The sequence below is a fragment of the Rhinatrema bivittatum genome, chromosome 1 (assembly GCF_901001135.1).
Source record: "Rhinatrema bivittatum chromosome 1, aRhiBiv1.1, whole genome shotgun sequence".
Lineage (NCBI taxonomy): Eukaryota > Metazoa > Chordata > Amphibia > Gymnophiona > Rhinatrematidae > Rhinatrema > Rhinatrema bivittatum.
Window position 1 is genome coordinate 386,569,470 of NC_042615.1, and position 21,743 is coordinate 386,591,212.

At 44.6% G+C, this 21,743-nt stretch overlaps 1 protein-coding gene across 1 annotated transcript in view; it reads left to right on the plus strand.

Moving 5' to 3' along the window:
• The first annotated feature begins 15,803 nt into the window (after window positions 1-15,803).
• Window positions 15,804-21,743, plus strand: part of PRAG1 (PEAK1 related, kinase-activating pseudokinase 1) — a 104,338-nt gene continuing 98,398 nt past the window's right edge. Inside the window, exon 1 of the mRNA XM_029601415.1 lies at window positions 15,804-16,153. The gene's annotated coding sequence lies outside the window, so the exon portion shown is untranslated. The remainder of the gene's footprint in view (window positions 16,154-21,743) is intronic.

A 21,743-nucleotide genomic window follows, 5' to 3' on the forward strand; every position in this document is an offset into this window, starting at 1 on the left:
TTAGCTTTTACAGATTATTGTCGCCTGTCTTCCTCTTTCTGCGTCTCTTGTACTTTATGAATGCTAACCTTTCTTTCCTTACCTTTTCAGTTACTTCTTTAGAAAACCAAGACAGCCTCTTTTACCTCGTTATTTCCTTTTCTAATAAAAAAAAAAAGTTGGCTGTCCTTATAATATCTCTGTTCAGTTTTGCCCACTGCTCTTCTACTTCCCCTAGATTTTCTCATCTAGCTAACGATTCATTGAAATACTCCTTCATTTTAAGCAAAGTTAGCTTTTCCAAAGTCTAGGACCCTTGCGTTTGAATGAACATTCACCGCCTTTTTTGTAATACTGAACCACACAATCCTGGGCACTGGATCCCAGATGATTGTCCATTACCACATTAGAAACACGATCCCCAGTGGTAATCACCTCCTCCCATGAAGTGCAGGTTCTGTTACAAGTTGATGGAACAGTTCTCCCTGCAGGGAATCCAGGATCTCACTGCTTCTAAAAGACACCGCAGTTGGGATGTTCCAGTCAACATCCAGCAGATTGAAATCCCCTAGCAATAGCACCTCCTCCTTCATAGCGATATGTGAATATCCTCCATTAAATCAGTATTTCTTCTGTTTGAAATGGAGGTCTGTACATTACACCACTTTAAACAGATATTCCATTCCCTCTTTCCAGATTAACACACTGTGCCTCCTCCTTATCAGGTCATTTATAAATATGTTAAAAAGGAGTGATCCCAAAGCAGATCCCTAGGGCACTCCATTATTCACCTTTCTCTGTTTTCTATCTTTTAACCAGTTCCCAATCCACCAGAAGATACTGAGCCCTATCCCATTACTTTTTAATTTCCTCTCATGAGGGACTTTGTCAATGTCAAGTACTTTCTGGAAATCCAGACACACTGTATCAACTGGCTCACCTTTATCCACATGTTTATTTATGCCCTAAAAAACTGCAGCAGATTGGTGAGGCCTTCCTTTAGCCTTCCCTTGGCTAAATCCATGTTGGCTTTGTCCCATTAAATTATGCTTATCTATACGTTTCTACCATTTTGCCTGACACAGACATCAGACTCATTACTCTGTAGTTTCCTGGATCACCCGTGGATCCCTTTTTAAAAATTGGCGTTATATTGGCAATCCTCCAGTTTTCAGGTATCATAGATGATTTTAATGATAATTTACAATTTATATATAGCAGGTCCATAATTTTATCTTTCTGTTCTTTCAGCACTCTGAGATGTATACCATCTGGTCCAGGTCATTTGCTACTCTTTATTTGACAATTTGCTCTAGTACATCTTCCAGGTTCACTGAGATTTGTTTCAGTTCCTCTGAATCATATTCTTTGAATATAATTTCTGGCATGGGTATCTCTTTTACACCTTCCTCTGTGAAGACCGAAACAAAGACATCATTTAGTAGGGATGTGAATCGTGTCCTCGATCGTCTTAACGATCGATTTCGGCTGGGAGGGGGAGGGAATCGTATTGTTGCCGTTTGGGGGGGTAAAATATCGTGAAAAATCGTGAAAAATCGTTGCCTGTGAAATGAAATCTAAAAATCGAAAAATCGCAAAACCGGCACATTAAAACCCCCTAAAACCCACCCCCGACCCTTTAAATTAAATCCCCCACCTCCCGAACCCCCCCCAAATGACTTAAATAACCTGCGGGTCCAGCGGCGGTCCGGAACGGCAGCGGTCCGGAACGGGCTCCTGCTCCTCAATCTTGTTGTCTTCAGCCGGCGCCATTTTCCAAAATGGCGGCGAAAAATGGCGGCGGCCATAGACGAAAACGATTGGATGGCAGAGGTCCTTCCGGACCCCCGCTGGACTTTTGGCAAGTCTCGTGGGGTCAGGAGGCCCCCCACAAGCTGGCCAAAAGTTCCTGGAGGTCCAGCGGGGGTCAGGGAGCGATTTCCCGCCGCGAATCGTTTCGTACGGAAAATGGCGCCGGCAGGAGATCGACTGCAGGAGGTCGTTCAGCGAGGCGCCGGAACCCCTCGCTGAACGACCCCTCCTGCAGTCGATCTCCTGCCGGCGCCATTTCCGTACGAAAACGATTCGCGGCGGGAAATCGCTCCCTGACCCCCGCTGGACCTCCAGGAACTTTTGGCCAGCTTGTGGGGGGCCTCCTGACCCCCACGAGACTTGCCCAAAGTCCAGCGGGGGTCCGGAAGGACCTCCTGCCGTCCAATCGTGTTCGTCTATGGCCGCCGCCATTTTTCGCCGCCATTTTGGAAATGGCGCCGGCTGAAGACAACAAGATTGAGGAGCAGGAGCCCGTTCCGGACCGCTGCCGTTCCGGACCGCCGCTGGACCCGCAGGTTATTTAACTCATTTGGGGGGGGTTCGGGAGGGTGGGGGATTTAATTTAAAGGGTCGGGGGTGGGTTTTAGGGGGTTTTAGTGTGCCGGCTCACGATTCTAACGATTTATAATGATAAATCGTTAGAATCTCTATTGTATTGTGTTCCATAACGGTTTAAGACGATATTAAAATTATCGGACGATAATTTTAATCGTCCTAAAACGATTCACATCCCTATCATTTAGTCTCTCTGCTATGGCCTTGTCATCCCTAAGTGCCCCTTTTGCCCCTTTTGTCTTGATTGGTTTGTAAGCTATATTGAGTAGAGAATGTCTCGTGTGTTGTTTTTTTGTACAGTGCTACATACAGCAAGAAGCGCTATATAAATTTTAAGTAGTTGTAGAAGAAGGCCGGGGGTGGGAAAGTCTCCTTGGAATTTGTTGAGGAGGGAAGAGGGGCATGTCTGTTCCTTTAGATGCTTTCAAATGCTGGAAAAGAAAGGGGACAGGGTTCCTAGGGGTGTGCTACATAAAGCACTAGTAATAATGTTTTTACATTTCTTGGAAGCTGCCAACCCAGCCACACCCCAAAGAACCCTGATCTCTGGTTCTCCTTCTACTGCATCTGTCCCCCCAAGAGGTATATGTGTGTGGCACAATCTCTCGCCTCCATCTCATTCATTCCACTTCCTTCCCTTCCCATTCATAAATGCCCCTCTTATTTCCTCTCCTTCTCTTTTTTCTCTTCTTTCACTCCCTTCACTTCTTCTCCATTTCCCTTCTCATTTTCACCCCTCCTTTTACTTCCTTCTCACCATTCCCATTCACTCCCCACTCCTCTCCTTTCACCTCCATCCCTTCCTCTTACCACCTCCCCTCCCTTCTCAATCACCCTCTCCTCTCACCCTTCTCACTCTTTGTATTCACTCCCCACCTTTCTCTCTCCCCTTCTTTTCCTTGTTCATTCTCTCCCATTCACCCCTCTTTATTTCTCTCCTCTTTCACACCTGAACTCCATTCCCTCTCATCCCTTCCCTTACTCACTTTCCAGTGGTGTCCTTCAGAAGCATGGAGGGCCCTGGCCTCCCCACCAACGGCTTTCTTCTTCACTGTGGTCTGGGCTGCTGTGTCTCCTGTTAGCAGGGCCTGGCCTCCCTGCTAGTGACTTCTTCAGCCCCAGGGACAGGCTGATTATTCTGCCAGCCAATGGGGCATGGCCTCCCCACCTGCGGCTTTTGGCTGCAGATTTCTTTTTTTATGCATGGGTCTTGACAGGGTGGATGCGGCCACACCAAGAAAAAGCATGGCAGGCTGGAAAAACTAGCACTGTGGGTCTTTTCCAGCCTGCGATCTGTAGTTTGGGGACCGCTGCTCTAAGGTATATATATGTAAGTCCTTAAGTCTCATCTCCTATGGCTTTTGGTGCAGACCCTGCACCATTTTAGTAGTCTTTCTCTGGACCATGATTCATAAGAAATGATTCCATTGACCTAAAATAGGAGAAAGCACTTTCTAAGCCAGGCTCACAGGACAGTTCCAGATGATGAATTCCAAAGGGTAAAAGTTACAAATGAATGCAAATGGTATATTTACAAATCCTGGAGAACAGGATCTTGTCTGCTTAAAGGTGTATTGCGCAGGCTAACTCTGAAAAGCCTCTTTTTCCTTCCACAGAAGCTGGATGTGTGACCTGCCGTCTCTGAGAGTTTATAGCACAATAGATAGCTGTCCTCTCTGGGATCTTCAGTTGCCAGTTTCCAGAGTCTGGACTCCTGAGCCACAGCAAATGTGTCATGTAGTGATGAATCTAATCTGGTTTCAGCTAAATTACAGCCTGAACCTTCCATTCATTAAATAATTACAAAAATACATGTAGATTTCTTTTTCCAGGCAAACATTAGATAATCACTATTAAAAGTGCTAAACAGACATTCCAAAGTTATGTGTCCCACTGTATAAATGGAAATTCTCAGGCCTGCATATGTGACCTGTGCTTTAGCCTTGTACAGAGCACTGCACAACACTATACAGTGGAGCCTTGTTGTCTACTCTTCACAATGCATCTTATTAGGATCACAGCCGTGTCCTTGTCACCTCCTACAGAACAAGTATGAATCTGCTGCCCACCAAGGACATCTGTTATTTGCTTACATTACAATCATATGATTTCTGGGTATGGTTTTGTAGCAAGTTTCATAGTAAAGAAAGAGGCAAATGTAAGCAAGGGATGTCTGCAAAATAAGAAATTCCCTATATCCTTTAGGCAGAAAGAAAGAAAGGTTCAATACATAGCAGTCACATGCTAGATGCTGGATAGCACGCAAAATTAAGACGTTTGCAATCTGAATAATTTTATTTTTCTTTTTACTGTCCAGTCCTTCATCTCTTGCAGTCCTTCCATGTGATCTGGTTTGAGGAATACCAAATTTATGTGTGGGCGAACGCTGGACAGTGACAGCCTTGAGGATAGCTTTACTGCTCACAGGTTTCAGCCTTGGACTAATTCTTCTTCTCTGAATGAAAGGTTTCCGTAATCCAGTCACTCAAGCCCAACTTTATACAAACTAGAAATACTTCACCAATGCAGCAATAAAAGCTGTGTGTAAAGAAAGAACAAAAGGTACAAAAAAATTATTTCACAAGTTTATTTTTTATAAGCTTTGCTTTTTAACTTCTGTGTTTATTTGCTACATCCTTTCAGAGAACATGCCTATGAAATAGACCCTGCTGGGAAAGGCATGCTGAACAGCTGCAGGTGTCCCGACCGACAGTGGCTACAAAGCTTTCTTGTTAATAAGCCATGCCACATGCCTTTTCTTCCCCCATTCTTCCCTCGGTTAATAACCGCCATCGATACTTCCAACAGCAAGAAACCACCATATACTCTGAAGAGCCATTATCCTTCGGCTCCGCACAAGTCACTGCTCTTCATCTCTGAGACAAGCACTCCCCACTTTCCCTCCCCCATGTCCACCCCCTACCCTTCCAGCTGCTGTGCATCACAGCCAGGATTGTTCTTGCTGCACTGGTCACTGACCTGCTTGCTAGCTCTGACCCACTGAAGCAGGGCTAGGCAATCCTAGGGACTAGCAAGCTGCAGGCACCATCTCTGGTGACATTATCTCCTTGTCACTTGAACCACAATGGGCAGTTGTGGCCAGCTGCTGCTCCTCTGTAAGCAGCTCACAATTTTAATGTGGGATAAGATTAGTAAATACAGTGTGCTACTATATTCAGCCATACATGGAACAGAAGGTTATTGTAGTGCCTTACACTGATGCATCCAAAGACAAAAACAGTCCTGTAGTTTCTGCACCAAAGAGATCTAGGTGCTTTACCAGAAGAGAAGCAAAAACTGAGCAGGGTGTATTGCGCTGGATTTGCCCTGACGTTTTGCTCTCGGGTGGGAGAAAAGTCATATGCTTAAGTAGACACATTGATTGCATTTATAGCGACATGCGCCCGGGCGACTGCTAAACAAGGGATTTCTGAACATTAAAATATAGAGATTTTTTGCAGAATAAGCTTTCTTGGAGGACGAACGGATAGGCAGATGGAATTAGAGTTCTTGTTGAAACATGATTCACCTTTTCCCAAGTGTGGTGGGGGTTTTTTTCCTCTTGAATGACATATCACCTCTTCCAATGTGTAAAAGACCAAGGAGGGTCACATTAGGGAAGGAAGATGATGCCACAACTATTTATTTAAATGCATTTGGCTGAGTGATCTTTAGAAGGAAAAAAGTTCAATTTTTTTTCCAATCATTGGTATTGACGAGGGTTCAAATGTGATGATAGGAGGGCACGTAACGGTTAGAAGCACTGATTTTTTTTGTCCAGAAAACCTTGAAACAAAGCATCAGCTGTAGCCAAAAGTCCCAGGAATCACGTTGCACGTGTCCCAGTTCTGAAAAGAGAAAAAATATTATTATATTCCTGGCTGACACCCATGGGAATTCCACCAGAATTGTCCCCATGAAAAGCCCTCATCCCCAAACCCAGCATAGCCTGCCTTCCTGCTCCAAGCCTCAGTACAGCCTACTCAGCCCAATCACAGTCTGCCCTCCGCTTCCCCCCTCAAGAGCAGCGCAGTCTGCCCCCCGTTCCAGCAGCACAGCCACCAATGAAAACCCTTATTTATGTCCTCTCCCCTGCATCTCCAGCCTCAATATAGCTTACCCTCTGCCCCTCAGCAGCCCCAGCACATCCAGCCCAAGCCCCAGCCCGTCTAGCCTGCTGGACTTATTCTCTGAAGCTAAGAGCTCTTTCCAGCGAGGGCACACATAGAACCTCTTACCAACTGGTAGATAATCAAACATGCAGCACTCAGTGCAAAAGACTGGATAGCCCCCTCTCACAGTTGGAATACTGTCTGCATCTTAATTTTGTTCAGTTGCTAGCAATTTAAAATTTCTAATTACACAGGAATATTCAAACTAATCTAAAGTACTTTTACTGGTTTATTTTATATTTATCTAGCAGGGATCCTCTAGATCAGGGATCACCAAATCCTCCTCTCTAGGTTATGCTGTCTTGGGATTTCTAGAGCTGTTCTCTCTTGGTTCACTTCTTATCTTTCTAATTGGACTCAAGTCTCTACTCAATCCCATTCTTCTTCGTGATTCAATTTAGGCTCTGGTATTCTCCAAGGATCTGCTCTCTCCACAACCTTGTTTAACATCTACTTAACACCCCTATCTTCCTAATCTTGGCATTCACTAAAACGTTATGATGATATACAGTTCTTCTTTCCGTTTAAAGAAACATGGGCTCAAACTGAATCCTTTCTTTGCACTTGTCTATTAACTATCCAAGGATGGCCAAGTCATAATAACTTGGCACTTAATATTTTTAAAAGTGAAATCATCATCTTATCCCCTTTTATAAATCAAAATATACCCAACAGTTTTCAATTTAATAATTAGATGATTCCGTTCACCCAGAAAGTTTGTAATCTTGGACTCATCCTGCTCTTTCAATGAATGACCATGTAAAACTTCTCATCCAATCCTTTTTTCATAAATTAAGACTTTTCCAACATCTGAAGCCTCTTCTCACTTCAACTGATTTCCACTCTGTCCTACAATCTCTTTTATTCTCTAGCATTGTCTATTGTAACTCACTCTTAATTGGTTTGCCCGCTCAAACTACCCGGCCATAACAGATTGTACAGAATTCAGCTGCTAGACTGCTGACAGGAACTCCGAACCATGAACATATTACCCCTGTATTGGAATCTCTGCACTGGCTACCTATTACATACTGAATCCAACTCAAGTTGGCTACAATTATACATTGTTTTATTCATAATATCCACTCTCCTTGGATTACATCTATCCTTAAAATCCATAATCCTATTAGATCACTAAGAACTTCTTCTTCCCAATCACTTTTTGATGTTCCTTCCCCTAGAGTAATCTGTCTGGAAGACACAAGAACACACATTTTCCTCTGCAGGTCCTCTCCTATGGAACTCCCTTACGAATGAACTAAGAAACCTCAATGAAAAATCCTTTTTCAGAAGCCTTAAAAACATATTTAAGAAAGCCTTCCCCAATCAGGCAGATAATACATAAATATCCCAGGTCTCCCCTGAATTACATAATCTGCCAGAGAACCAATTTAACCACTATTGTAATTTAGTATTTTATTTTATTTTAAATTTAATTTAATTTTATTGATGTTCTTAAGTTTCAGTGAATTTTAGTTTGTTATGCTTTATTTATGTGTTACTTATTATGTATGTTTCATTGTACCCCACCCTGAATGTAGGAAGGGCAGATAATAAATGTTTTAAAATAAATAAATACATAAAATAGAGAGGACATGTAATAATACCCAATTACACACCTTTTTGATACGTGCTTTGAACTAAGTCCCTGTTACTACAACAAATAAATCAATCCTTTTTATAAAATTTTTATTAATAAATACAAAATTTGTACAATCACTAGAAATGCATACTTTCCAAGCCATCCAGCATTGTAACAAGACATAAGTTTAACAAATGTTACAAAGTACCTGAAACACTAATCAATCAGTTGTTTAAAATATATTAGAAGTTGAGTTTTAGTATATGCCTTTTGACCCTCTGCTCTGGAACGATAGTGGGATATGGAAGCCTAGATAGGTCATGGTGTCCTCTTCTAGGGTTGCTGGGAGTAATATTTAGATGAGCCTTCTTGTATTCTTCTGCTAGAAAGCATGTAGGGGCTGTGAAAGCTAAAACCTACAGGCTCATTCTCTTCTGGATTCCTCTACTAGGGATGCTGGGAGAAATATGCAAATGTGCCTTACAGTTTTCTATTATTGGAGAGAGTGCAGGAGCTGTGGAAGCTGAGCCTAGATGTTTTTATTTTAAAATATTTTGTATACCGCCATTCAAAGAACATCATGGGGGTTAGATGTCTCAGTGTCCTCTGGATTCTACTGCCAGGACTAGAGGAAGAAGTATGCATATGAGCTTTCCAATTTTGTACTGGAAAGTGTGCAGGAGCTGTGGAAGCTAAGTCTAGATGGCTGTGTTCTCTGGAGTTTGCTGAGGGGACTACAGAAAGAATTAAGCATATAAGCCTTCCAATTTTCTACTACTTGAAAGAGTGCAGCTGTGGAAGCAGAACCTAGATGGCTTGCAATGTCCTCTAGAAACTCTGCTGGGAGAAGCATGTAAATGAGCCTTCCTGTTTTCTTCTACTAGAAAGAATGCAAGGGTGGTGGAAGCTAAGCTTAGATGGCAGTGATGTTCTTTCTACTGGGAGATATATACAGATAAGCCTTCAGATCCTCTCGCACTAGAAAGCATATCAAGAATGTGAAAGCCAAAACATTGATAGTTACAATGTTTTCTAGAATCTTCTGCTGGGAGAAATAAATAAATGAGCTTTCCAGTTTTCTGCAACTGGAAAGTTAAACCTAGATAAATCATAGTAACCTCGACACACCAGTTGAGAATCACTGTTCTAGAAAACTCTGTTAGGGAAATGATGCAGATGTGCCTTTTGGTTCTCTACTGCTAGAGAAAATGCAGGGATGGTGAAATCTGAAACCTAGCCAGCTTGCAGTGTTGTGTCCTCTGCTGGGGCTGCTGGGAGAGGTATGCAAATGAGCCTTCCAGTTCTGTATTGCAGACAGATACCACTTTCTCCTAAGAGCATTATATATTTTATTTAAAATTACTTATATTCTGCAAGCTTTACGGTGTGGTCAGTGCGGATTATAAATATTTGTATAGAGCATACCAGATGTACACAGTGCTTGTTATGCTCAGGCTTGTGAACCCTTGGGCCGACGGGAGGATGGTATACCTTGGAGGAAGATCCGTAGGTTCTCCCATCGGGTGGCGAGGCAGGAACCGAAGATGTGACCAGTGGACCCTCGGCACTGGAGACAGGCATGACTGTGGAGGCGGACGAAGAGTCGAGACGTCGAGGAACAGAGGAGTGTCTTCACCACTGGAAGTCCGCAGTCCCCCCGGGAGGAGCCTGTAGGGACCCGGACCACTGGGACTTAGGTGGACCTTGAGAGGTCAAGCGTATGGTGCAAGGGCTGACTGGAGCTTCACCCCTGGAAGCCCGTGGTCCCCCCGGGAAGAGCCTGTAGGGACCCGGGCCGCTGGGACTTAGGTGGGCCCTTAGAGATGATGGTCAGGAGAAAGTCCAAGGTCGAGTGCCAGAGGGTCACCACTTACCAGTCCGAGGTCACACACCGAGGGATCACCACTTGCCAGTCCGAAGTCAATACCAGGAATCACCGCTAGCCAATCCGAAGTCAATACCAGGAATCACTGCTAGCCGATCCAAGGATCGGAACCAGGACCAAAACGAAACTGGAACAAAGAGTCAAGACGCTGGAACTCACCGAAGCAAGCAGACAAACAACTCTCACAGGAGACGTTGCCAAGTCTGGCCCTGTGGATAGGAATCAGCTGCAAGCAATTAAAGGGACGAGGTCCCTTTAATTCTAGTGAAGAGGCGCGGCTTCGCGCCTAAGGATGGCAGCGGCCATCTTGGACCCGGGCCGCGGAGGAGAACAGCAGCGGCCGCGAGGGAGGAGCAGGGACAGCTCCGATCCCGGCAGCCAGCCCGAAGGCCCGCGGGGGTGCCGAGCTCGGAGCAGGGCAGTCGGCCCTGACGCTGCCGCTGGCCTGGTCGGCAGAAGAGGTAGGGGGCCGCGCCCACGGAAAACAACAGTGCTGAACAGTGACACATTCTGTACTCCTTGGAGCTTAAAGTCTAATCAAGACAGACAGGAGATATAATAAAAAATAAGAAGCTTTGAGTTAAGGCAACAGGAAGGATTACAGTAGATGGATATAGGTGACATTAAATTGAGGGTATGAACTGAGTACCATCAAATATGATGTTGGCTCATTAAATATTTAAGAGAACTCTGGTTATGCATGTTACTCATCAGTCTTTTCTTATTTTGAGTTAATGGGCATAAATTATATCCCAGTTCTATCTGAGATAAACTGAGAAAGGTACTCTCAAGCCAATTCACATTTCATCATTTATCTTCAATGCCACGTCATAGGCAAAATACAAAAATGCTAATTAGTTTGGCTCAAGCACAGTGTCTACAAGAAATACAAATTTCTTCTGTCATTCTGATGCAAGAGACTGTGAATCAGACTTACTAAGCATTTCACTCAAAGACAAAATGTGCAACACCTATGTGCAACACAGCCTCAGGAGCCTGGGTGGGAGTGTACATATGTATTGGTGGTTGAGTTCCTGGTTTGTGCATATGGAATGCCACTCTTGCTTCCTACAATAGGCCCCACACTGCAGCAAATGTCTTCAGTTAAATGTTGATTCAGTACATACTGATTTACTGTAGCTAATTTGCGTACTCAAAATGCAATTATGATAACATTGTATTATCCCAGTAGCCCTCCCCATTACCAATCCCTTCATATGTAAACTGATAAAAAGATGCATATTACACACTGAGCACCTACAGTGAAAAGGAACCGACCTATTATATAAAAATGTTCTCCAGGCGGGCCCCCAGTGCTGTAGCACAGGACATCCAAGTTTCAGTCTTTTGTCCTGCAGATCCCAGGGAGCTGAAGGATGTCATACGAGTGATGCACTTTAGCTGCATTTCTCCCACAAGCCCTGCCAATGCCAGAGAAGAGCTGAGTAAATCTGAGTGGAAACTTTGTTACAACTCCCAGCCACCGAGGGATCATTTGTCACCCAGGCAGATTATCTGGGAATGTTGGGGAAGGGGTCAAAAATGGTGAGAAATGAAATTTAAAAATATATATACTCCATTCTAGTAAAGTAGATCTGTAAGGCAAGTGGATTATGAATGTAAAATGTTTAATCTGCTTTACACTCAAGGTTTGCTCAAACCACTTCAAGTTTCATCAAGATGCAGCTATCAGCTTTGAAACAAAGAATGTGTTCCACTGAACATGAGGAGAAAAGCAAAGCAGTTTGTTTAAACATAATTATTTGGCACACAGCAAATGCCTGGAGTGAGGAAAGATCAGCAGTTGGGCAATAGTATGCAAAACTGTCACGTGAAAGATACTGTATGCGTCTAGTAACATAGTGTCATTGAGTTTTCCATGGCCTTAGGGCTGGGCAGGAACCACAAAGGTGAGACACCTGAAACTAACAAGAGGGAATCTGCCAGTAGAGGCTCCCCCTATTGGAAAATTTAGGAACAGCATTTCTTCTGCAAAAGACCATAATATGGGCACCGTATGCCTCTCCCCTAGCACAGCCCCAACTTGCCCGCCACCTCTCACCCCCCCCCTCCCCCAGAATACAATAAAAGTCATCAGACAGTCTCTGTGAAAGAATTCTGGCCACAGCTTCATTTATAAACAATGCATAAATATAATATGTCTCTTGAACCCTAACTAACTTTCCAAAGATTCGGCTTGTACAAAGATAATATTTCATCACATTAATCAGTCAACTTAATTTGTCACTTGCAGCTGGCATGCCTGCTCAGTTACTATTGACCTGCTCGATAGACTCGGCTGATATAGGGAGTGCATAGCCCACCACACCAACCTGGCCATGCTTGCCCTCAATTGCTTCAAACGTCTTGTGCACACAAGTTGCCAGGCGACATGGCTGCTGAATCAGCTTGAGCTACACAATATACTCGTTTTTTTCTTGCCCCAGTTTGGCGGGGCCCTAAAAGTAGTCATCTGTCCCCTTACGTTTGTCCATCTTGCTACCATCATGCCGAACCTGGAATCTGAATTCTCCCACTACTGAGCTGCCACAGACCTACCTAACTAGCCAATACCACGATCAAGGGCTGGGTCAGCAGACAATTTTTTATCTGCTTGCAGAGAACGCCTCTGAGGAAGCAGTACTTTTTATCTCCCTGCAATGTCGCTCTGCCCCCCCTCCTACCACATCAGCAAATTCCTACCCAACTTCAGCCCCTTTTGTATACAGACCATGCTGGTCCACCCACGTGGCCACGTTATGGCCTAATGGGCTAGTTCACTGAGGCATCTCTACTCATTGTGGCCACATAAGTGCAATGTTAGTGCTGATACCTCGTTTGAAAAAGGGTAGTGCAATAAGAATGCTCTGGGTTTATTTCAATGACTGTTCATTTATAAATGGAAATGCACTGAGCTTCTCAGTAGAATGCTACTGAGCTGCTGAAGTCCAAATGGTTACTGTGCAATGCCTCTTTAAGTCTCTCACGCTGACACAAGATGCACTGCCTCTGTTCTTCTGGGGCAAAGGATGACGGCTTTCCCACAATCCATGGGCGGCTGTGAAGCACTGCCAAAGCCCTGACACGTGACACTTTACTTAACCTCTTTTCTGAAGGCTTCGGAGTCCCACCAAAAATTGTAGTTAAAAAGCTACAAACTAAAAATCCCCCTCATAAAAGAAGAAGGGAAGTGATATATTGAACCATCAAATGAAAAACTATCACTGAATGAATTTGTTGATCTTGGTGAAAAGCCGTGGAAGCTGCAGACTGACTTTTCCTGTGTGGTCCTATCTTTAATTAAATCCAAACTGTTGTGCACAAACTCCACCAGAAATGAATGCCTTTAAGATGCTATTACTAACTTCCAAAAGGATTTTTTTTATTTTGCAGACCTGTATTTCAACAAACTACTATATTAAGCTTAGCATGCTTTCATTGCTCATGGCTTTATCGGGGATGTCTGGAGATAATTAACTTTATTGACTTTGACATTTATATGACAGCTTAAATCGGGGTACCATACAACAAATGGCATATAGGTACAAGGAATCCATTCCTCAAAGGGCTTACACTTGATGTGGACACCTGCAGGAAGAGGAAATAAAGTGAGTTGCCAAATGTTATTGTCAGTATCTGTATGGTTATCTGTATGGTATCTCCAAATTCAGCCAGCCAGAGAGCAGAGGCTGGGCCCAGGAATCAAACTCGTCTATTCTTCCTGGCAGTGCGCAGGACTGATAACAAGCCACTGGGGTGACCCAATTTTTACTGCGGATTCAGCTCAGGCCTTTTCATTGCCAGCTCAAAGCAAGTTATTTTCAGGTACTATAGGTATGCCCCTGTCCCCAGAGGGCTCACAGTCTAAGGCAATTGTACCTGAGGCGATCAAGGGTGAAGGGACTTGCTCATGGAGTGTCAGCCGGATTTGAACCCTGGCTGCCCTGGGTCTCCGCCTGCTGCTTTAATCAGTAGGCACCTCCTGCCTGCTACTGTCCTGTACCTCTTTTTAAGTCTCTCACGCCAACGCAAGATGCACTGTCTCTATTCCCAGAGCTAAGGATGACGGGTTTCCCACAGTCCATGGGCGGCTGTGAAGCACTGCCAAGGCCATGACATGTGACACTTTATTTAACCACATTTTTGAAAGGTTCATAGTCCCCAAACAATGTAATAAAAAGCTACAGAATTTAATTCCTCTCATAAAAGAAGGGAGGTTTTCAAGAGCTATCAGGGAAAACAGCAAAATTTCTTTTATAGCATATAAAAGCACTTCCAAACTATTTAAATCACGTTAGTTCTTATTTTGCAAAAAAACAGATTATTTTTTACTTCCTAATTAAGGGCCCTAAACCAGACTTCTAGTTGGGTGTCACCAGAATCAGCCAAGGAGTAAGCAGTGTCCTCTGAGGTTGTTTTTTCACCTTGTGACTGACATCAAAACTTTGGGGCTGACTTGAATTATTTGTCTGGCCAACTAATAGTGAGGCTCATCAGACCAATTGACTAATTCTGGGGCTGATGCCATTAGATGCACGTTGAAAACAGACACTCGTATTGAGTGCCCATTTTCCTAACGTGCACAGAGTCACATTCCCTTGGCGCCCGATGAAGTATTTAAAGGAGGGATTGCATAAAAAAAGAATGCGCTGGGAGAGAATTGTTCGTCTCTAGTGCTCAAATGCATCGGACACCCACAATTGCAATGGGTACTCAATACGAGCGTCCATTTTTATCCCGCTTCTATTGGCCGAGTTTGCTGAAGACACCCACAGCTAAGCACCCCTTGCTATGGGCATCTAAATTGTGGACCAAGAAGAATTTTATTTTTTTAAATCAAGCCAATATACATGTATTATTCAACACCGCAAACAGTAATTTAAGTGCCACAACAATACTAAATAGGAGGAACCACAGAGGTCCGTATATTTAAATTTCTCATGAGCCCTTGACTCACGGATTGACTTTATGCCACCTCTGGGGCTGGAGTTAAATTTTCCGTGTTAAAAAGTGTGCATTGGGAATCCAGCAATTTTCTGCATCGGGGGGGGGGGGGGGGGGGGTAGCTAATAGCCTCATCTGTATGGAATTTACATGTGATGGGCACTATCGGCTACATATATGTTTGGGTGTGCGTTTTGTACACGCTAATCTCCTTATTGCATCGGGTGCTAATCTAGGGCGTCCAAAACACCCATCTTAGTGCGTGTAAAACTGTGCGCTAAGCTGGGCACATTTTAGTTCATCAGCCCTTCTGTGTGGATCTGTTTGTTGTTCTTGGGGGAAGGGCTCCAGTGGCTGGTGATTGGTTTATGTATTTGTTTATTTTAAATTTGTTGATTAGGAAAGTAAAAGACAAGCTACCCCTCCCCCCCCCCCAAAAAAAACCCCTTTGTTTTACACTGAGCCCTGGAAGATGGCAGAGGCACATAGCACATATTAAGCAGTTGAATCTTGACTTCTTACCAATCGTTTGAATAAAGTATCTGCAAAACATGTTTAGTTATGGTATGTTCCTCTAGAACAGAAATGAATCCACTTTGGGCCTGAGGCGCTACAAGTATTTTCCCATTTTGTGTCTTTCATCAGGATTTAGGACTGTGATCAGACAAACCCTGCTGATGGGAAAATCCACAAATTTAGGAATGGCACATTTGGATGCAACTCCTACATCTTTGGATGTCCCCGCTGGCAGGGCTTGTCCGATCACAATCCTAGAACCTGATAGAAAATGGAGGAAAAAACCTTTTTGTGCATAAATATATATGGGTATTTAAGAACAGAAAAGCTTTTCTTCAAAATTTTTTTAAGCACATTGAAAACATGCCAGGAAATGTATAGAAAAGGGAAATGAAAACTGAAAATGAAATTAAAGGCTTTAAGTGCACGGAAGAATCTGACTCCAACTTCCTGCCCCCAAGCCCTCATCACCTCCCTTCCTTGTTTCGGGCTCTGGCAGGTCACACCCTTTCTCTGGGAGTAGGCACAGTCCCCATGGTGCTGTCAGTTTGCAAGCGCTGTACCTGCCCTCATTGTTGATTTCCTTCTTTCCAGTGAGAGAGGCTACAAGCCCACGGGTTTGGATCTGCCTCATCTTTGAAAAGCAAGATGTAAACTACAGAACTTGTTTGAAAAAAGGACAGCGAGGTAAAAGCATTTTCTTTTGTTGAGAGAGACGTTAAAACTTGCCTTCATCGGGAATGGCTTGCTTTTTATACCCTGTTGTTTTCAGTATTTTGCTTGAACTTGCAAAGTTAAAAAAATAAATAAATACAGGGAAGGGGGGGGGAGGGAGACGGACAACTCTAGGAACTTGTCCAGGCAAAGCAGCGGATCAGCCTTTCCCGGCTGTGAATTGCTGCCGCAGTAGCTCCCGGCGTGTTCCGCACGTTGCTGCTATTCACCAGCTAGGGCTGGAGTCGGTTACAAAGATTTTGTTCCTGGTTAAACGCGGGTCTCCCTGCCCGGGGCGGTGCAGCCGCTGGCCTGCTCCCATCCGGTGAAAGTTGGAAGGGGGGGGGGGGGTCGGGTGAAAAAAAAAAAACCCTAAACAACTCTGCCCCCGGTTTCTGATGCGAGCGATTAGTCTGGACGTGGAAGCATGGCGGGAGGGGTACCATTCGCATAGACTTGCGGGCGGAATCTGAAGTGCGGGCGAGCCGCCCGGGGAGAAAGGCGGACGGGCAGGAGGAGACCCATGTGCGTTCGCCCCAGGAGGCACAGTCAACGGAAACAGTTCGGATCTCGGTGACTTGGTTTTCTTTGATGCAGAAAGCACCTCCTGTGAATGTTTTGTTGGGTTTTTTTTATCCCGTTGCTAGCAAGTGTGCAGAGTCTACAAACAGATCTATCTGCTCGCACACAGGACGCCGAACTCAATGGTGTCAGCTCCTGTTCTTTCTCGGAGATTGGACGGTGTGCTTTCGTTATGTATCGCACTCTAGTGGCTGTTGCACCGGGAAGAAGGCGTCCAGCATCTCGATCTGAGGCTTCCCCCTCACGGCTCGTTCTCGTGGGAGAGAGAGAAGCGCTTGCAGCAGGAGCGATCACCCCCCGGCCCGGCCCGGCGAGGGAAGCCGCCTTGCGGATCTCGCGCACGCCAAGGTTTCCGTTTCTTCAGCCCCCGCTTTTTCAAAGCCGGTTCCTTAGGCAGCTGCTCGGCAACCTGTTGCAGGGAGGACATGCGGGGAATTTCAAAGGGAGCTGCCCGGGGTCGGGAAGTGTATTTTTAGTGCAAGGGGACACCGCCGAGCTGCGGCTCCCACGGGGGTGGAGGCGTTCAACTGCATTCCTAAAACAGATTAGATAAGGGGGAGCCGCAAGTGAGACGGTGTCCATCGGTTCCTCCCCCTCTCTGTGGTTTAAATGTCACTTCGTATTGCTGCGGTCGCTCCGAGGTTTTCACCGTTTTGTGAACGTGAAGCACTGGGAGGTGGATGCAGCCGGGCAAGCACTCGTCTGTCTGGCACCTTTGTAGCCATGGCGTAGCCTTTCACCTCCCCCCAGCCGCGTTTAAAAAAAAAACAGCTTAGGTCGAGCGAGCAAGAAAATAACCCGAGCCGGGGGGGGAGGGAAGGAAGCACTGCTCGATTGTGTTCTTTGTCGAAGCGAAAGGGTGCGAGGGAAGTTGGGGAAGGGAGCAGTAGCAGAGTTAGCAGAATGCTCGGTCGCTTCCGGAAACACTGCACGTGCTCATTTCATGGGAACTTCCTGAGTCTGTTCGGCTGAGTTTTTGAACCCTCAGAAAAGGCACAAAGCGGCTTGTAATTAAAAAATTAAATTGGGTACAGGAGCCTGCAAATAGCTGTTAAATAGTTGGTGGGTATGCTATAAGCGTTTGCAAAATCTGTATAAATGGTGTCGGAATCAGTGACTGGCCTCATAAATGTTTGTTCGTTGTTATAAACATACAGCAATATTTAACTTAATTTTTCTATTTTTGTTTTTTGGCTTCTCGAGCTTTACTTTATATAGAAAAGGAACTCTACTGCTTTGTTAGACTTTTTTTTTTGGAAGTTTAATATAAAAATAATTTTTTCCTAATAAGGTATTTTTTTTACCCTAGTGTAACTAGCAGGGAGAAGCTATAGTCCTATAGCGAGGACGTTTCAAAGACATTGTATAACTGGGTTTTTACCTGCAAGGTGGGTAAACTTACACAATGTGTCTTCTTTTAAATTGCACTTAAGCAAATACATTGGGATTTTCAAAATGCACATAAATATCATAAAACATTTCTGTGCATATGATAAGTATTATTTGTGTGTGGGGGAAAATTTGGTGGGATAATTTTCCAGGCACATAAATTGGTATACCTTAACATGCAATTTTGCAGCCTAAATTAGGATGGATGACTGAATTGAAAACTACCCTTAGAGAGCCCAATCTGCTCAGACTATTCAATTTTCATTTTCTTAAGGAGAACCACAGTTTACTGGGACTAGGCACGCAGAGTGTGGAAGACAAAAACACTTGTCTTCAAATATTTTTAAATTTAATTTTTAATATACATTCCTGTGAACATGGAAAGATAGATTTTGTTGAATAACGATTTCATTGCAACATGACCTTATTTCAGTAGAGATCCATTTGGTAGAGCGCCGCTTTTCTTATAGCTGTACTCATTTGCAATATACATGCACTATCAAAGAAGCAACATGAGCAAGAATAAAAAGTTGAATGCTCTTGGTAATTTGCTAAACATTGAAATAATATAATCAGTACATAACTGTTATGGAGTCTCAATTTAGTGGACCCTTGGGCCTACCTGCAGGAGACTGGGAAAGGTGTTCAATGTCTCTAGTATGTGGCAGGCCGGGAGGCAGATGTTCAGGCAGGACGTAGAGGTGCTCTTCACCCTGGAAGCTGGTGCTCCTCCGGGAGGAGCCCATAGGAGCCCAACCACTGGGACTTAGGCGGCTTCACCCTTGGAAGCCGAAGCCCCCCCCCCCCCCCCCCGGGAGGAGCCCATAGGGGCCCGACCGCTGGGACTTAGGTGGGTTGTTGATCAGGACTGAGAACTGGAACCAGACTAGAACAGTAGACAGGTACTGTAACACCACTTGGGTACTGGAACCAGGCAGGAACTGTAGCAAGACTCGGGTACTGGAACCAGGCCGGAACCAAGCAGGTACTGTAGCAGGCAAGCAGGGAGCGAGTACCAAGGCAGCTCACTTCGGGGCACGACGCAACAGGGAACCAGGAGGTAAACCCGTTGCAAGGCAAAGACTGGGTGTCCACGGCCGGCTTATCAAGGCCGCGGCGTCTGACGTCAGGAACTGGGCGGAGTCACCACTGGCGGGAAACAGCCTAGAAAAGCGCCCAAGTGACGCGCGCGCCTAGCAGCAGGGCGTCTATGGGAAGCCTCCCGGTGGTGCGGCCCCCGTGGGGACGCCGCCAAACAGGCCGCACACCAGGTCTCCAGAAGCGGGAACAGGTCCAGGTTCTCGCTTTAAAGATGGTGCCGGCCAGCCAGTGCTCCTACCATGTGACAGGGGCCGGCCAATGGCACGGATACCCTGTCACATGGTAAGGGCCATCGGCGCCTTCTTTATGAGTGGCAGCCGACGGCCTGAGAACGGGATATCGCTCCCTGGACCACCACTGGACCACCAGGTAATTTAAAAATGTTTTTTGGGGGGGGGGATCAGGAGGGTGGGGGAAGCTAAGGGGTCATTTTTAAAGGGTCGGGTGGGTTTGGTTTTTTTTTTTCGGGCCATCGGCACCATTTTTGAGTGGCAGCCAAAATGGCGCCGATGGCCCGAGACCGAGAGATCGGTCCCCGTACTCCCACTGGACCACCAGGTACTCGTAAAAAGTTTTGGGGAGTTCGGGAGGGTGGCGGGAAGGTAAGGGGTCAATTTTAAAGGGTCGGGCCTCACTAAAAAAAAAATTAACGATGTGAATCGGAAATGATTCAGATTCACATCTCCACCAATCAGATTTTTTTTTCTCTCCAGCCGAACCCGATCGTTAAGACGATCGGGCACAAGATTCACATCCCTAGATATGATATTAGTTTCTCCAGATGGTTTAGACTTGACCACTGATCTAGACTCACCAGGAGAGGGACAAGCACACTATTTTGCTTACCTAGTTCTGGATCCTGATTGTGACTGGATTGTGAAGTTTTTCTTCAGACACAGAGCTGATTTGTTCTTTAAATGTAAAATTAGGATATTTCTAAATGTGGTTGCTAGTCTTTCAGCTGTAGAGCTTGCAATTTTACAATTGGGAGCTATGTTTTTTTAAGGATCCAGCTAAATGTTTGATTAGATACAGGCAGTGTCCCACTCACGTTGTTTCAGGCCCATCCAACAGGCAGGGGCCTGTTGGAGCAATGCTGTCGCGAGATCTCATCCCCGCGACGGCGAAGAGGAGGGCCAGAGCTCCAATGCCATTGCGGGATCCCTTTCCATCTGTACCTAATGAAAAGGCCCTGTGTGGGTGAGAATGGGTGTGTATGATAGAGCATGTAGAGTGAGTGTGTGTGAGGGAGGAAGGGAAGAAGACAGTAGGAGAAGAGAGACACGGAAAAGGAATTGGGAAAGGAGTGACAATGGGAAAATAGGGGAAAAAAAAAAAAAGACCGGGACCAACTGATTGAGATTTTAGCAATTTGAATATGCTATCTTTGGGAATGTGCATTTTTATATTTTGCTCTTTCTTCAGTATTCTACTGTTCAGAGTCTGGTTTCTCAGGCTTTCTATTTCGGTTTTGGTTGCGTGTTTCAGTTTCTAATTTGTAGTCTCTTATTTCTATATTTAGATAAGGGTCGGTCTCTTGTGCCAGTGTGACTGAGGTGCAGTATTTCTGCCAGCATGTAGTTTCGCTGTAGCAGTCCAGCTTGTTCTGTTACTCCACTAGGTGATGTATTTATGTTCTAGGTCTAGGGCCTGGTGTAGTATTTGCATTGCTGCTTTTTCATAAGGTTACTGTTATTTGAGCCCTGGGATTCACTGCTGTGACTGTATGGTATGGCAAGGTCCTAGACATTTCTCTTTGCAGGAGCTTGTGTTACTTCACAAAATAGCAGTGGAGGGATAAAAGTTTTACTGAGCTGACACCAGAATTTGAATATTTTTTTAATGTTGTAATGTGAATTGTCCTAGCTCTGCACCTGTTCTGATGATTAATGATATTTTATTGTAATTATGATGATTTCTGGCTTTCTGTAAAGAGGATTCATGAAAGAATACATTAATTTTTGTTTTATTACATGATTGACTGGATCTTTGTTTTCTTTGCTTTTTAATGATATACTTGTGCATTTATAAACTGCAAAAAATATAAAAATTAATACAGATTAATAAGGAATTTTTATTGCTGGTAAGTGCTTGCAATAATGGAGGTAAAATGTTTTAAAATTTCACACATGATGCATAATGGCTGATGCAAACTACTTAGAAAGTCATTGTAGGGAGCAGTATATGGCATTATTTATCAATAGGAATACAACTAATAGGTCTCAGACCTGTATGTCTACAGCCCACTCAAAAACTCAGTTCTGGCTAAGCCACTGGATACAGGAATATTAAAATGATTATTTTGTGGGTTTGTTTTTTTTTAGCCCAGTCAGCTTGCTCCCTAAATGCCAAGTCATTAGAAGGTGCTAATTTAAGATCTACGCCGGCTAGACCATCTGAAATTGAGGATTAATTCTTCTATAGGACTGAGCACTTACTCACTTCTAGGAGGGAGTCTAGTTTTACTTGTGCTATGATTTTAGAATTTCCT